At 39.6% G+C, this 17037-nt stretch overlaps 1 protein-coding gene across 3 annotated transcripts in view; it reads left to right on the top strand.

Annotated features, from left to right (window-relative positions):
• Positions 1-17037, top strand: part of LOC135467130 (FMRFamide receptor-like) — a 119723-nt gene that overhangs the window by 13440 nt on the left and 89246 nt on the right. The window lies entirely within an intron of this gene.

Genomic DNA, 17037 nt, shown 5'->3' with positions numbered 1-17037 from the left:
CTTTAGCCAGCCGCCTGTATTCAGCTGTCTGAAAAATCAGTCATATTCGCTACCAAAAGTGGCACGTAACAACTCAGGTTCTGCACATTGATATGTTGGACGTCCAATAACACAGCCTACACCACTGTCTCTGCGAATAGATTACATCGCTTTAATTTCCTAATATCCATCTCTAAAACCATACTGCTGTGAGATTATATACAATAAGAGATAAAACACAATTCATTTGTTAAGCTGATACAATACTAAAACGTGTAAACAATTTGAAACACGGCAGTGTCAGAAACAGGGTTTACAGTAAAGATAGCAATTTAGGTCACTTGTGTCGCCCTCCGTCAAAACATGTTGATCTCCGCCCAATACCCAGCATTCCACTGTTTTTTTAAATAATTATGATGTCACAGAGGAAACGGGTTCTTGCAGTGGAAACTAAACTTATGACATTATGAATTAGAAAAAGTGTTCTAATATCATTTTCTTTGTAAGAATATGAACTTCAAACGTATGCTTGTGTGGTTACGTGTCACTGACCAGAGGCAATTTTGGTAGCGAGTATGACTGACTTTACATACAGCTGAATATGGACAACTGGCTAAAGAAATAGGCTATAGTATTGTACACAATCAATGGGATTACTGATTTCACTCATTCGCCTTGCCTTACGCCTTTCCAGTATCATTGAAAACCGTTGACTGCTTCTCTTTGCATGATTAAGTCCTAATTTGTACTTTAGTTCCTAGTTTTGATGGGTTGTGTTCAACGTCGTTTCTGGGAATTGACCTTGTGAAACTTGACCTGGGACGTTCGTATTGGTTGACGGCAGGTATACGAATGTCTGTTTCGATTGCAAGCTTGTAAGTCACATATGCACGGTAAAGTTCGTTATAGACAAAGATTACTCAGATTTCCTCCAGTCATAGATGTGGCCTTGAAAAAAAAAGATAACACCAATATTAAATTCATATATCCATCGATAAAAGTACCCGAGATGAAGTTACGAAGCATATCTTTTGATCTTAGTGATGTTGCAAAGCCGAGATATCCTAGTTCAAAGTAAGCGAAATCGTACACAATGAGAAAATCGAAATAGCTGATCGTGTTATCAATTTTGATCAATCAGGCGCACGTTATCTCTGTAACCTGAGAACACAGCTGATCCCCCTTGCAACAGTCGAACCCTGGTTTGCATTTTTAACAGACCTAACATTATGTTTCCGATTGCTTTAGCATGGAGCATCCTATGGTTGCGTAAGGATTCCAGATTAAAAACTGATTTATTGAATTACCAAGCAAATCAGAAAAAAATTCCTGTGGATGTTTATACCATTTTCCACCATTTTAAATCATTTTAAAATGAACAGTTCTTGAGCACAGCGTTAAGCAGCGTTCAGTCAACCATACATATCTGTAAATGGTTATGTGCCTTGGTAATGTATAAACAACTTCTCCCAGAGACATAAATTGCCTTCTGTTATTAAGTGAACAGACACGAAGCATCCAAACATTCAACTCACGTTCACACAATTCCCTTGGTTCACGTGGTAGCTGTTGATTTTAACCCGGGGTATTGAACTGATATGTTTGATATGTGCACTCCTGAAAATGTCAAAACTGGGTCGTTGTTGAATGTGTCAGGGCGGATTGACAGGCTGATGGTATGTGTTTGACGTGACATTTTGTATTAACCTTCGGATTCACTACCAAAACCACACTGTGAGTGAGCAGTTTAAAGCGGTTCAGAAAGGTGGGTGTATGTTTTGGGCTTTGTATTTGTGATTATAATATTGACGACTGTAACGTTCTGTCATGTATGCCTGTGATATTCTTTTCACTAAAGGTCGATTGGCATTGCAGTCAAAGGTATTCACCCACCTATGCGTCTGTCCACTTATCCAGGCTACCTAAAACATCAGAATAACGTGGTATAGAATCAGCAACTTTGTGTACTGTACATATGCTGTGGTCGCCCCCATAAACAATTCGTATATAGAAATCCTTTGTCAGAGACTGGAACGCCAACCTTGTGCGTCTTTCCGTTATGTTCTTGCAGGGTGTACACATGGATGTTTGTATGTATGTTTGTATGTAGGTATGGATGTATGGATGAATGGATGACTGTATGTATGTATGCTTGGGGTTCAACGGACGCTTATATATTCGCGCTTCTGTAGCTGATTTGATACGTGGAGCTTTATTCAAACAGGTAACACACACTCCTGTATATGTATGCATCCACCGTTAATGAGGGCTTCTGAAAGGTGTTATTGTGCTTAAAATAATATGTGTGCACATGTTACATGCATTCACTGTTTGTTAAATAATGGCTGAATCCCTGTCGTATCAACCTGTATCGTATCTCCATCTGGCAAAGTTTACAGATGATAATGACCTAAGGCTGAACATTACAGATGTTGATGTTCTATAGCTACAGTGTAAACATTAAATATACTACAGTATAGGTCAATGAATCATGGATAAGTATTACAGATACAATAGACTACAGCATGGAAAGTAAAATTAGATGTGATACATCAGTGTGTAAGTTGGCAAATGATAACGGGTCACCCGTCACCCGTAAGGGGTGAAATACGGCCTCTTGGGTGTATACTTAGTTAGGTTTTTATTGTAAATGTTCATGTAAACGCCTGAAAATAGCAACTTATATACCATGGGTAAATATTACAGATATAATAGACTACATCATGGAAAGTAAAACTAGGACAGCGACATCAGTGTGATATAGGTGGCAAGTAGTAACCTGTAATACAAGCTCTTGCGAGATTGGGTTTTATTCTAAGGATTTTTGTAATCTAAAAGCTAGCAACTTATACACCCGTTCCGTTACCGCTAGCCTGTGGTTACACGATCCACATGCCTATATTTATGAGTGGCTAATCATTACAGATGTCATCCTATGTTTAATTATTACAGATGTCATTATCCTGTGATTAATCGTTACAGATGTCATTATTACAGGTTAATCATTATAGACACTATTATTCGCTCGGGCTCTGCCCAGTTTCCTCCCACCACAATTCTGGCTGCCGTCGTGTAAGTGAAATATTCTTGAGTACGACGTAAAACACCGATAAGATAAATAAGTAAACTAATACAGTCGTCATTATCTTATGATTAATCACTACAGACGTCATTATCTTATTGTTAATCATTACAGATGTCATTTTCCTATGGTTAATCATTACAGATATCATTATCCTATGGTCAGCCATGATATGGGTAAGTGCTCTATATTTAATCATTACCGATGTCGGTGCTCCTGTATGGTTAACCATTACAGATTCCAATGCTCTTGTATAGTTAATGGAGAAGAAAACACGAAAATGATGCAAAGGACCTGGTACGGTAAAGCGGAGAATCGGTCCCAGAGATGTTCGATAAGAAAGTGCAAATTTCAAAATCCCAGCACAATTCTATACATTTCCGCATCAGAAGTACAAAACTTGGTCGAATCACTCATGAAAGTTATATGACCATAAAAAAGATGGTTTCGTAGTAATAACCCTCCGAAAATGCACTCTCGATGCAATCAGTTTTCATGAACTATAAATTGCTTCAATGCATTCTTGCTATATAACTGGAAAAGAAAAGTTAAACAAATTGAAAAACAGAAACAGCCGTACTAGTGTGCCAGCAGCTTGCAGATGAATAGGTGTGAAAAATTGTTCGTAAACATGGTCTTGGTATTTTTTTTCAAATTCTTTACGGAGAAAATGACATTTGGAAATATTTTTTATGGTGAGTATTTGGGACCACTTGTATGCTTTTTGCATAATGATGTTCCATATTATGATGTGATACACGTCTGATAAATTTAATTGAATGTGAATGTGTTGTTTATATCTAAACAGATGCGTTAAACGGGAATTATGAACATATTTAGAAAATATATTATAAATATAATTACAGTATGATCAGAAGACTGGTTTAAAACATTTGTCAGAAGGGAAGTCAAAATCCAAAGTCATATCTTTATTTAAGCCTTTATTATAAATACCAAGATGTGAACGCAAATACCCACAATACAAAATTATTTTCAAATGTCCTTTTCTCGTGGGAAAAAATATTGATTATCACATTTAAAAACAACTTTTCACATTCTTTCGTCTGAAGTTTAATTAGTTTTTACGTTTTATCGGCCTTTAACTGTTACAGAATTCAATGCCTTTGTACGATTTACCATAACAGTTGCCAATGCCCATGTACGGTTAACCATAGCAGATGACAATGCTCATGTACGGTTAACCATCGCAGATAACAATGCCCATATATGGTTTACCATCGCAGATGACAATGCCTTGTATGGTTAACCATCGCAGATGACAATGCCCATGTACGGTTTACCATCGCAGAAGACAATGCCCATGTATCGTTTACCATCGGAGATGACAATGCCCTTGTGCGGTTAACAATCGCAGATAACAATGCTCTTGTACGGTTTACCATCGCAGATGACAATGCCCTTGTATGGGTAACCATCGCAGATGACAATGCCCTTGTACGGTTAACCATCGGAGATGACGATGTCCATGTACGGTTAACCATCGCAGATGACAATGCCCATATACCGTTTACCATCGCAGATGACAATGCCCTTGTACGGTTAACCATCGCAGATGACAGTGCCCTAGTTCGGCTTGTACGGATATCTGCGTGCACGTTTCTTGGATCTTTGAATATACATGCGCTAATTGAACAGACACCGCGGTAGAACATGCAATGGTATTTGAATGACGAAGGTAGTGGTTTACATGGGTGTTTGTGCAAGGTTGGAGTGGCACAGTGAGAGCCAGCTTTATAAGGTCCAGGCCACATAGCACTGTGCATTATTTCACCATGGATTCCGACGAGGACAGTGATGCTGATTTCTCTGTGTCTAGTTCTCCGTCATACGGTATTCAGCAGATTAAGAATGTACACTGTCTGTAGTTTCCTTAAAAAGAAATTACAGTTTGACAATAGGGTGACGTGGCAATTATCGTTTAATTATGGTTAATGACTACATATATGCCACTAATGGTATGGTTAAACGTTACAGATGCTATTGCCGTATGTTACTCAGTACACGTCATTATGTTGTGGTTAAACTTTACAGATGCTATTGCCATATGGTTACTCAGTACACATACCGTTATCTTGTGGTTAAACGTTACACTTCACTCTCCATTGATGAAACGCTACAGATGCCAATGTTTCATGGCTGATCATTGCACATGCCAGTATCCTGTACATTAAAGAGGTCAATATCTTGTTATGCATCAATCTCATAAACTCTCATAAACTCTCATAAACTCATCAAATGCATAAAACTCAGTCATATTCATAAATATATAATATGATTTATTTATTTATTTATTTGATTGGTGTTTTTACGCCGTACTCAAGAATATTTCACTTATACGACGGCGGCCAGCATTATGGTGGGTGGAAACCGGGCAGAGCCCGGGGGAAACCCACGACCATCCCCAGGTTGCTGGCAGACATTCCCACGTACGGCCGGAGAGGAAGCCAGCATGAGCTGGACTTGAACTCAAAGCGACCGCATTGGTGAGAGACTCTTGGGTCATTACGCTGCGCTAGCGCGCTAACCAACTGAGCCACGGAGACACCAATATATAATTTGATGAGAAGAATGAGGATGCAAGTATACGCACACCAGATTACCGAATTGGAACTGAATCTATGTCGAGTTTAATTTGTTCGGTTTGTGTTATATATGCAGTTATATGCTTGGATCTGAACATTCACAAATCTGAACATACAAAGTGTACTTCTGAGCATGGGAACTTGTTGAGCACGACGTTAAATCTCAAGCACTCACTCACTCTTTTGTCTTTTTGTCTTTATCAAGACCTGTCCTAAGATACATACTCTTTTGAACTTTCGTGTGACAGGCCGTCCTCTCTTTATGCGTCTGGCGATAAATGTCTAACGCTGAATCGATTCCTGGATTTCACGGGTTTGACCGATTTGTAGGGACTGGTACATTTCTTAATAAGGCCAGTTCGTGACGGGCTCAGTACGACTTTTGTGCAGTTTCGTATGGTGTAATGTTACGTCAGATGAACACTTAAGCACAGAGAGAGCGAGAGAGAGATGTTCCGTGGATGTTAACGGATATCGGGTGGGATGTAAGGCGTTTGTCACTGCTGAGCTGGTTGACATATTTATTTAGGCATGCCCTGGCTGTCTGTATACTGGTATCGTGCATATTGCACGACCGGAGCAACTTGTTAGTACCGACATGAGTTGTCGGCAGCTCAAGGTTGGACTTATCGGCACGGATATAAGTTTTACAACTACTTAAATTTTACCACTACAGCCGATGGACACAACTCCATTTCAACAGACTGATGTAATTAGGCTCTGCCATAGAATGCTGTGCTTTAGATTGCCTCACATGCTCTAGCATATGCTGAGAACTTTAACTTCTTGGATTTTACTACTACATCACTATTTCAACAGACCCTGATGTAATTAGCACCATCACAGAACAAAGCGCTTCAGATTGCATTGCAAATTGTAGCATATCCTAAGAATTTTGTCACTTATTTCAAGATGGCGGACATTTCCATCAAAAACGCTACATACTGCTACAGTTACGGTTTCTCAGATGAATTCTCTCGGGTGTCTCGCCGGACTGAAACCACATGCTTGCCTAAGGGTATAGCCCAAATAAGATTGCATTTTATCCCGCCCTCCAGATTTATAAATGTCAAGGTTGAATGGATCGGTATCTCAGTAAACGTTTGATTGATGCGTACAACCCTCGGAACCTAGAGGATTCACTACTTTTTTGATGTACGCCTTGTGTCATCGTTTCACACATTATTTTGCCTGTAGAGCGTGAATTCTCGCGAGTTCTTGTTTTTGATTGATAAGCCTCGTAAACGTGTCAAGGTCACTGGTAAACCAGGTGTTATACTACACGTTCTATATATAGATTTTGATATTTTCATTTGATTGTCTAACAGTGTCACTCTTGCTTGGCCTACGTTAATAACTGGCGCCGGTAGAACTCTTTTGATGTTCATTGCATTTTTGGAGTTCACATACCAGCCGTAATGATGAACGATTTAGAATGTATTGGTGAGCACACGTACCGAAGCACGGAACTATTATAGACAAGCGGAATGCCGTGTGAAATACAGTAGTCTAATGGACATCAGAGGATGAGATACAATAAACAGGACACGTGGCAACCTTTCGAACCCTAGGTAAAACATCACTTTAAGTTATAAGTACTCACGAAACAGCTGTTGTTGTATTTGAACATAGGACTTGTTTCAGTGTTTGGCAGTTGTTCCACATAGAGGACGTTTTGGGAGTAGGCTATCTCATCCTAGTAGTTATCTTTGAGCAGCAGCTGTAATAGGAGTTTCCAAACTTACAAATGATAAAATGTTTGAATGACGTGGATTTGCCGGCAAGAACACCAAAAGGGAGGTATAGCTATTATTATCAGTGATGACAAATTTAGCCCTGTTCCTGTTTGCATGCGAAGTTTATTTGATTGATTTAACGTATTATGTGAAGGGTAGGAATGGGTTTGTGATTAAGGCAGTTAGCTTGGTCAGCGTGCCAGTGGTGCAGAATGATTCGGTCATACGTTGGAAGGTCTGGCAGTAAACCGGTGGATGGTCGTGGATTTATCCCCAGGGCTCTGCTCCATGTCCTGCCAGTATCATGCTGGCCGCCGTCGTATAACTGTAATATTCTTCAATACGGCGTAGAACATCAATCAAATAAATAAATAAATTATAATTTATTCATCCCTTGCTATTTTCAGTAAAATGCAGTAATTTCACACAAAATCCAGTGGGACGTTTTTAAAACTTTATTGATCAGGGCCGATTCCACAAAGCCATTTCTGACTTAAGTCTGAGCGATTGTTTGAACCATATGTACTAAAAAAACACCCTGCATATACCTCTTCCAAACTGAGCAGCAGGCCTGGCCTACAACGCCTGCGTGATGTTGAATGTCGCAAATTTCTCCACATGAAGAAGATTTCTTTTCGTTCAGTGAGAACTCAAGAAGAAGATAATACTACACGTTGCTTTTGCTTGAATGATATGTACCTGTCAAAGCAGATGACGAGCCGTTCCTATAATTTACACAGCAGACGATAGCACACATTTGAATGCAACCAAGCACTGTTTCCTTGAGTGGTAGTTTGGAATCTGAAGCTAGCCAATTTCTTGGAGCCTGGAATTATTAGCCCATGCAGGCGATCGTACGTCCTTGAATTGTATTGTGTTGCGCCGGTATATATCACTTTGGATTGTAATATCGGATATGATACTGAGACTGGATTTTCTGTCTGAACCACGAAATGGTAGAAGTGTATGAATGCGGTATAAGGTATTTCCAGAAGTTCTGAACCGCGCTGACTTGGCTCTTCCGATAAGTCGAGCGGGGAATTGGTCTTTCAAGAATGCTTACAGCTTCTAATACCGTTACCGTAGACTATCACTGCAATCTCTTGGTGGTTCACAAGTTGCTGGATCTGATAAGACGACGTGCTTGACTTGAGCTTTCCTGGGGTCAATGAGATTTTGACTGCCTTATCTGATTCATAATACAGCTTCCTCACCTTTGATATGGGCTCTCCAGTCATTGTCTGTGGGATGTCTTTAAAGGTTGGACAGTTCAAGGCTAACGACACCAGACGATGAGCTGTCAGGCATCGTCTCCTTGTTATGTATCAAGGGAAAATATTCGCTCTTATTGTCTCATTTTGAAATATGTTCACGATTAATGGTTTCAAAAATCCCATTGTGTGGTGTACGTAGGCTTGGACAGACGGCCTGTTGGACGTCAAGCATAATATTAGGTGGATTCTGTCACCTAGTGTAACTGTCAATGTCGTATATATGTTTATGACGATAGTCAACATTTTCATTTAAGTCTGATTCTTTAAAGGATTTTTCTTTTCGTAATGAAAATTCCACATGGTATACGACTTTTTCATGTCAGGATTTCAGTCGCTGAGGAATTTCATTGTGATAATCATCTTAAATTGTTATCAATTGTTTCTGTCTATAATGGTCCATCACTGAAGTGTCAGCAACCCTTTGGATACGTTTTATATTCTGGGAAATAATGATGGCATTATCGTTTGCCAGAGAGAACGTCATCAAAATGTCTGGTCATGATATAATCGCCATGTTTAATGCACATTACCTAACGACAACCAAACTTTAATGTAGCATGCAGTATGTCTCCAGCTATATTCCATATAACGTAGATGGCGAGGGCGACTTCATTATGTATCGACTGCCTTTAGCTTTCTAGCATACAGATTACATCAGTGAGCGAATGGTGGAAAACGACGTTCCAGAGGGCATGCCAAATCGTACATTTGGAGGGAAATTATGATTTGCCGTGCTGGGAATCGCTGACGTTATGACCGTACCAGGTTATGAGAGATCGAGCCCTAGCCGAAATGAAGCCCATAAACACACGCCTGTTGGCATATATATAACAACTATCAACGTCTTAAAGTCACAAGACGGCATGAACTTGGACTGGGTGTTTGCTCCTCCGCGACAGGGGGGCATTCTTCATCGTGCTCGCCCTATTGGATTTCACTTTATCATAGCTACACGGCTATCAACCGTGCAGATGATAGTCTCTTCTCATCACTGCATCCCATTCGACTTCTGCATCACCCTTGAGCCTTTTGAAATCGGGCTTAACTCGACTGACCATAGACCGCCCGCACTGACTCGTGGTTAGAGGGCGTATCACCATATTGTTTGGTCGCCTTGTCTTGACCAGAGTCATTACTGTCTCTGATCGCTAACTACAACAACACTGGAAACCAAACAGCTTTATAATGTGATGTTCATTGACTTCTTGATTAAATCTGTGTGCATCCTTGGTCACACGACCCTGACCAACAGCAGTGCACCTTATACGGTAAAAAATAGCATGTTCGACTTGATCCGCTTAAATATGCTTATCGCCGTGCGTGTAATTACAATTTCGTTTACTAACATATATGGTATGTGCGCATGAAATACGTTTTGGTGCCAAGACACTGTATTGTGAAACCCCAGCATTATAGCTTGGATATGGATTCTTAATCACCTAGCCAGCCAGTAGGAAATATCAGCTAATCTGGTCTGGGCTAATTTGTACCTATTTATTAAAGATTGTGTACACATTTAAGAAGACATTATGTATTAATAGAAGAGATGCGTGACATATGTACATACTAGAGAATAGTATTTGTTCAGTATCTGTATTATGTTAATAATCAGTTTTTTTTGGCCAGCATTCATATTCTGGATATTGCGTTTCCGCTACACTTGAACTCTCGCCATTTTCCGTTTGAGCCGTAAAAGCGTTGATGGGATGGTGCAAGATGCACAATTACTTATGTATATTTATACGCACATTTATTATAATAATAAAAATGTATTATTTATTTCACTGGAGTGTAGCAGAATTCTTATTCATGAGTTCTGTTCTGAACACTATTGTGTCAACATTCATACGCATTATATCTTGTGAGTCGTTTTTGTTGAAGCATAATAAGCCGAACTTCCTACTGCAAGCTGGAGAGGTTTAAAGCAGCCTCTATTCAGTTGTACCGCTATAGTATCAGTAGAATTACTATCACAGTGTTGTGCGAGATAATAAATCACCATTTAGTTCCTTAAATGCAGTTGTCAGCTGATTATTTATCGGCAGTTAGGGAGTTATAGCCAGCTCTTCAAACGTGTGCTATCAGCATGCGAGCAATACAGTACACTATTTATTAGTGACGTTTATGACCAAAGCCGTCCGTTTTATGTGAAAGTTCATAATACAATAAAGGCTCAATAGAGTTCTACTTGGCACGTGATGGCGTATAGCTTAAGTCAAATGTAGTAATATATGCGAGGCCATTATCCTGGGAACTCATTGTGGAGTTAAGCACATACAGTGATAATCGTTGGCTGTTTTGTAGTATCCCAATACTGGAGTATGCATGTGATGAAGTGTCATTGCCCCGTTGAGCTGTAGTATTATTTGTTTTCCAGATGTGTACATAGAATGTGATATGGCCTATGCTATAAATATTCGTGAAGCCGATTTTGCATACAAGTAATCAGAAATGATGACACTCAGTTCTTCCACATTTTGGACTGCTGTAGTTTGCCTTTGTAGTAGCCCTATACTCAAATAAGTTAGACGAATGTTTTCATGTCGAAAATTTGCGCTTTCCACATCAAAATGAAGCACGATGTACATATACATATATAATAACCTCATAAATTAATATAGTAGTTGGATTACTGAATAACGGAATGGGGTAACAAATGAATGACGACAGCTATGTAAATGTTATGTTGTCTACATTTATTAGCTTCCTACTCTTCAAAGAATGAAACAAAATAGTAACTGGCTGGGGTCAGTTAGTGTACTTGTTATCTCTTTGAATGATGGATTGTCCTAATACACCCATATTGCTTTGAAAGAAAAACCTTCACTCAGTACAGGATGTGGCACTTCGCGTCATATTGTATAAATCGACGCTTTGTCTGCAGTGTTTGATGGACATTAATAGGTAGCCATAGAGTTATGACCTTTCTGTGGGTAAACGAAACATCCTGATAATCCACCAAGCTAAGGAAGCAGCATAATGGGTGTGAATAATTGGTACACATATAGTTTCCAGGTTATGTCTTATCAACATGTGTTAAATGATGTTGATATGCGTAATATAGCAAAATACAGCAACCTTTTAAAAAACGTCTTTTAAAAGCTTGTCAGCTATCAAATCAATATAAGAAGTGAAAATCTATTGGTGTTATAAGTCATCGATAGAATATCACAGATCAGAGCATACACCATTATGCAAACAGTTCCGGTACTTGAGAGCAGACGCAAAGATTTTACTTTTTTGACTTTTAATTTTTCAATTGTATATATTTAACTAGCAAAAAATATTTTACAGAGGATCTGTTCGGGCGTCCCTCTTAAAATCTCACCTAGTCATTTATTGTTGCGGAAGAACCATGTTTTAGCAAGATCCCAGATCTGTTTTACAAACATTTTTACCGATTTACAACATTTTGAAACCAAATGGAGAGACATGCTTTATTAACATTTCTTTATTCAGCTTTTTGTATCTTTTGGCGCACACGTGTTTGGTTAATAATCTATACAGTTTCATTATCTGTTCTGTTATGCGTCTACATACTATCAGACACAGAACGTTCGTTGTACACATACAGTTTTTAGATTATGCGCTATGAGCATAGTACATTTGCTGCTTAGCGCCAGGCCATTTTATTATAACCACTGATCGTAAATCGTGACTGACGTATACTATGGCGACGCATTCCTGGCCTCACTCGATTGTGACGGACGATGACTATGTGGTGACAGATTGTAATATTTAGCAACTGGTCTTAAAATGCCACTAGCTGTTCGCGATGAAGCTAATTACGAAGGACAAAAGAGACGCAAACGTGATACGTCCTGATTAATGTCGTGAAAAACGACAGCTGCTTGGATTTATAATATATGGATTCATTTGTTTCTACAAATAAATCGTACTATTTCCCAGTAATCTGTAGAAATGGGTGTATCAAGATTGGGGTTAGGTCAGGTTCACTAGTCGCAAATAGATAGCTGACAACAAGTCATTGTATCTTATCCCTTCCATCAAACGTAAGACTCAGGGTAATCATGAAGTTAAAAGGGTATTTAGATTTTTAGGGTATTTTCGCACCAGCTTTGCAATACTTGAAAAAAAAAAGTGAAATGGAGATAACCAAACTTCATTACCTGTGTTTGACCTGCATTCGATAACAAAAGTTCAGATTTTTTCAACAGCTGCTCGTTATGAGATTTGCTACATGGTTTTGGCTTAAGTTTTTTCAGTACGTTCAAATGAGTCTCATATGAAAACGACGTCATTAACCTGCATAGTTTTAAAATAGTGAAGGTATTAAATTTTGGGTATGGAAACGGTTTCAAAAGCTTTGTGCGAGAAAAGAAAGCTCTCAGATCAGTTATTTTGGTGATGAAAGCCTAGTCTCTATAGCATCAAGCATTAATTTGAGTGTTTTCGTCTGCCAGGAAACAACTAGGCTACACTGGTATAGATAGAAAAAAAATACAACCTACTCTGTATGTCTCTTAAGGTTGTCATAGTATGAGCTAATAGACACACCTGCAGTCCATCAGCCAATTAATGTAAAGCCTGTGTCGTGTGTATTGGACCCACTGTTAGCTGACATCTTGCAGTAGACACACGGTCCTATGGGAGTGCAGGCTCTGCAATGTTACCACCATTAAAGAACCCAGGGTCACATGACTTGTTCATGTGTTTAAGCTAAACATTGCGGTGTCCTGGTTTTATTATTTATGCTACGTTTATTGACAAGTTACTGGTGTACAGACCAAGGAAATATTAAAATGCCAACTTTTGCTGTGAGTTATCTTTCCTTATAAGAACGAGTAGAGGTTACTAGGCTTCAGTTGTATTTAACCAGGTGTAAAAGAGATGAAGGCGTTTTTGGAGCAGGCCTGCGGAATGATTAGACAACATGGCTCCCACTAGGCAATTACTTGCCCAATCAATCAGTCGCTCAGACAGACTGCTTGTTTCCAAAGCTGACGATCTGTCCCACCATTTTGCCTGGCTGGAGTCACGGGAATTCCCCTGGTCTCACCTACAAGGGGAACGATCCGTCATGACACGCTAGGATCTGCCGGCTAACCTTTATTCCACAAGGATCCGAATCCAAAACTCCAGACTCCTTTCGGAACGTTTGAAAAATTACTACCAAGATAAGGCTCTACTTAGTTTCCAAATTGTGGCAATTTTGTGTGGTGCAGTCGAGACATAGGGTCCATTGTGGTAAGCTGGATGTTTGGTAGATAATGATGACACATTCCGATTCCGAGCAAGTTCATTTGTTTGTATCATACATCTTGTTCTTGCTAGAGAGTAATTAGAGCATAAACCTCGTTAGTTCTCTGGCAATCTACCAGAATGTCTACTGATCTTCAGCCGGGATAGTATTGGTTATTCAGTGGGACATTTTCTACCATCAAATACCTTTGCACGAGACAGAGCAAAGTTGTTCGTGAGAAGTGTTGAATATTGAAGGCTGGCATTTGCAATAGTTAATGTTTCCTTGTGTCTTACCTCCATTTCTTAATTTTCTTGTTTTTCCGTAGGATTACGTTAACGTCGTATTCTCTAAGAGTTATAAGTATTGAAGTTGACGTGTTGTATCGTAAAAAAAATGCCACAGAATGGCACGCCCTTACGCTATAGCTTCATTAAGTCACTAAAGAGAGAACATAAATCGATAAAGACAAATACTGTTTAATTTTGGGCATACACTTTATGTAACGATTTGTTGAATCACATGCTATGCTATGTAGTCGTTGGATAAAAGCATTTCATGTGTATTTAGTGATGTTCACTTTAACTACGAAGTGTTGTCATAGAAAATCTTGTTATATGAGATGATGCATTGACTGTGTGCATAATTTTTATCACAAGATTGCTCTTTTGTTGCTAAAAGGTCTGAGGCTATGTACGTGTACTCCTATAGTATCTTCTGTGCACACCGGCAATGTCGTGATATGAGATTTTTGTATCAAGGCAGTTCCACATGTTTTTGTGCACTGTCTCTTTTGTGTTTCGCGATGCGTCTCCTTTGAGCTTAGCCGTTAACATTAGACCAGTCGATGGATGATGCGATCCGCTGCGATACGCACGCAATTACGTGTAAAGACATTGTGTCGCTTCTTGTACATCCACACCATAAAAGCGAAGCGATCAAAGAAGCCACATGGACACCATATGCTGAACTTTTATACCTAGCCTTCGTGAAGATTTGCTCTTTCATCGAGATCGATGTCCTCAAGGATATTCTTTGAGGTAGCTAGGTATCAGGGTTGTGGAAGTACGTTCCTTTTCGCCCTCGTGGATCAAGGCATTAGTAAGTGCAGAGAGATCATGCTGTTGCTAATTGATATTCCCACTGGAGAATTGTAGACGTATTATGACGAGTTCGTTTTCAGTGTGTTTTGAGCATTGTCACACAGCTATATAGGGAAAACTCGTTAGACGGATTGCCCTTTTCTCCGCTAGTCATCTTTTCCCGGACGATAATGTCTATGGATGTCAAGTCTTAGGATGGGTGCATTTCTTGAAAGCTCATCAGAACAAATAGCCAGTCTTGTAAAGAATTGCTCTTAATGAAATGAATTTCTCGCAGCACGGTTTGCTGTCGTGTAGGGCTTTGAACTACAAGTGCTTTTCAACAGCAATTGTTTCAGTGTAATTTGCTTCGCAATATTTTCTGCTTCCCGTCTCAAAGAAAGTACAATTAAACGGCTTGTTTAGTTCTTCCATAAATATGTCTCGCTTCTTTTGACGCATACGACACCAAAAGGACATGTAGCGTAACAGGAGGTCTGGGACTTTGTTATTCATGTAGGTTTTTCAAAACGTTCTCTTTCCAACACAATGAAGGCATGTCCACATGCTGCGTATCTTAAGACTTTATCAAGTAACACATGATCCTCTGTGCTGATTCATACCGGCCGCTGTTAACTTTTTTGTACCAGTATTAGCAGCTTTTTCTATCTCCATTAATTTACTTCCCACACCTTTATACTCCTTATATACATGACCGTAAAATCTGCTCTTGCACTAAATCATGCAAATTTAACACGAAATGTTACACACCTGTTTCAAACCGGGTAAATCATAAACTAGATACTTGATACAGAAATAACTTTGCATTAGTAAAGCAGACTATGAATATCTTCATATCTGGATTTTTGTTGTGCGCAAAAGAATCTTGGCCTTGAATGCGGTAGAACGGGGTTTAACCTCGAGTTGAGTTAGTTTTTTTTTTTTTTTTTTTTTTTTTTTTTTTGATTGGTGTGTTACGCCGTACTCAAGAATATTTCACTTATACGACGGCGGCCAGCATTATGGTGGGTGGAAACCGGGCAGAGCCCGGGGGAAACCCACGACCATCCGCAGGTTGCTGGCAGACCTTCTCATGTATGGCCGGAGAGGAAGCCAGCATGAGCTGGACTTGAACTCACAGCGACCGCATTGGTGAGAGACTCCTGGGTCATTACGCTGCGCTAGCGCGCTAACCGACTGAGCCACGGAGGCCCCAGTTGAGTTACTAGGTGTGTATATCTATATACTGTGTCTCGTGACAGAACGAGTCCATGCTGCCAAAGTGCTGCTGCCACTGAAGTACCATGCCGAAGACACCAGACATGACACTCCAACGAGTCATATTATACCCCAAGCAGTCACATTTTACTGAAACATGGCCAACCAGTCCTGTTTCCTTGTGCTAACCTCCCACTGCTGGGCGCCAAGCGAGGCGGCAACAAGTACCATTTCTAAAGTCTTAGGTATGACCCAACTAGGGTTTTATTCCGCGTCTCCCGACTCCTAGGCGGACGGCATTTAGTATGTCATATATGGTGTCTTCTGCAATAAATATTTCGGTATTGAAACCGGCCTGAAAGAACGATGAATCCAGCTGAAACTTCAAGTAAACAAACAAACATGTCTATACAGCTCCAGAACCGCACAGTTTCCAGTAATTTACATTGTGGAACGTAACATTATTCACCGTCTTAAGATATGGTCTACTTCAATGCTTGTTACTTTTTAGTTGGCAGTGTACATTTATTAGCTTACTGATTATTACTGTGTTGCTGTGGTACAATCATTTTCAACACACGCTTGATAATTGGCTAATAAATTTAAAGTTAAGTTAAGAAGGAGGTGTTCCTTTACATGTCATTTATTTCTTTATTGGTAAATTACGGTTTATCTAATGCATCAACCTGTCTCTTCACGTCGCCTCTTGGATTTGCAGTTAAGGTCCCCATATCGCTTTTGGACTAAAGTGTAAAAGCTGCTTGAACCGTGTGCCGCGCCATACCCAAAGCAACCTGTCATTCAGCAAATTGATATGTTATCCTAAGGGTTGGGATTAGAAATTAATTGCATAAACGTCC

Source organism: Liolophura sinensis, chromosome 1, assembly GCF_032854445.1.
Source record: "Liolophura sinensis isolate JHLJ2023 chromosome 1, CUHK_Ljap_v2, whole genome shotgun sequence".
Taxonomy (NCBI): domain Eukaryota; kingdom Metazoa; phylum Mollusca; class Polyplacophora; order Chitonida; family Chitonidae; genus Liolophura; species Liolophura sinensis.
Note: the sequence above shows the minus strand (reverse complement) of the source record. Positions and strands in the feature narration are given on the sequence as shown.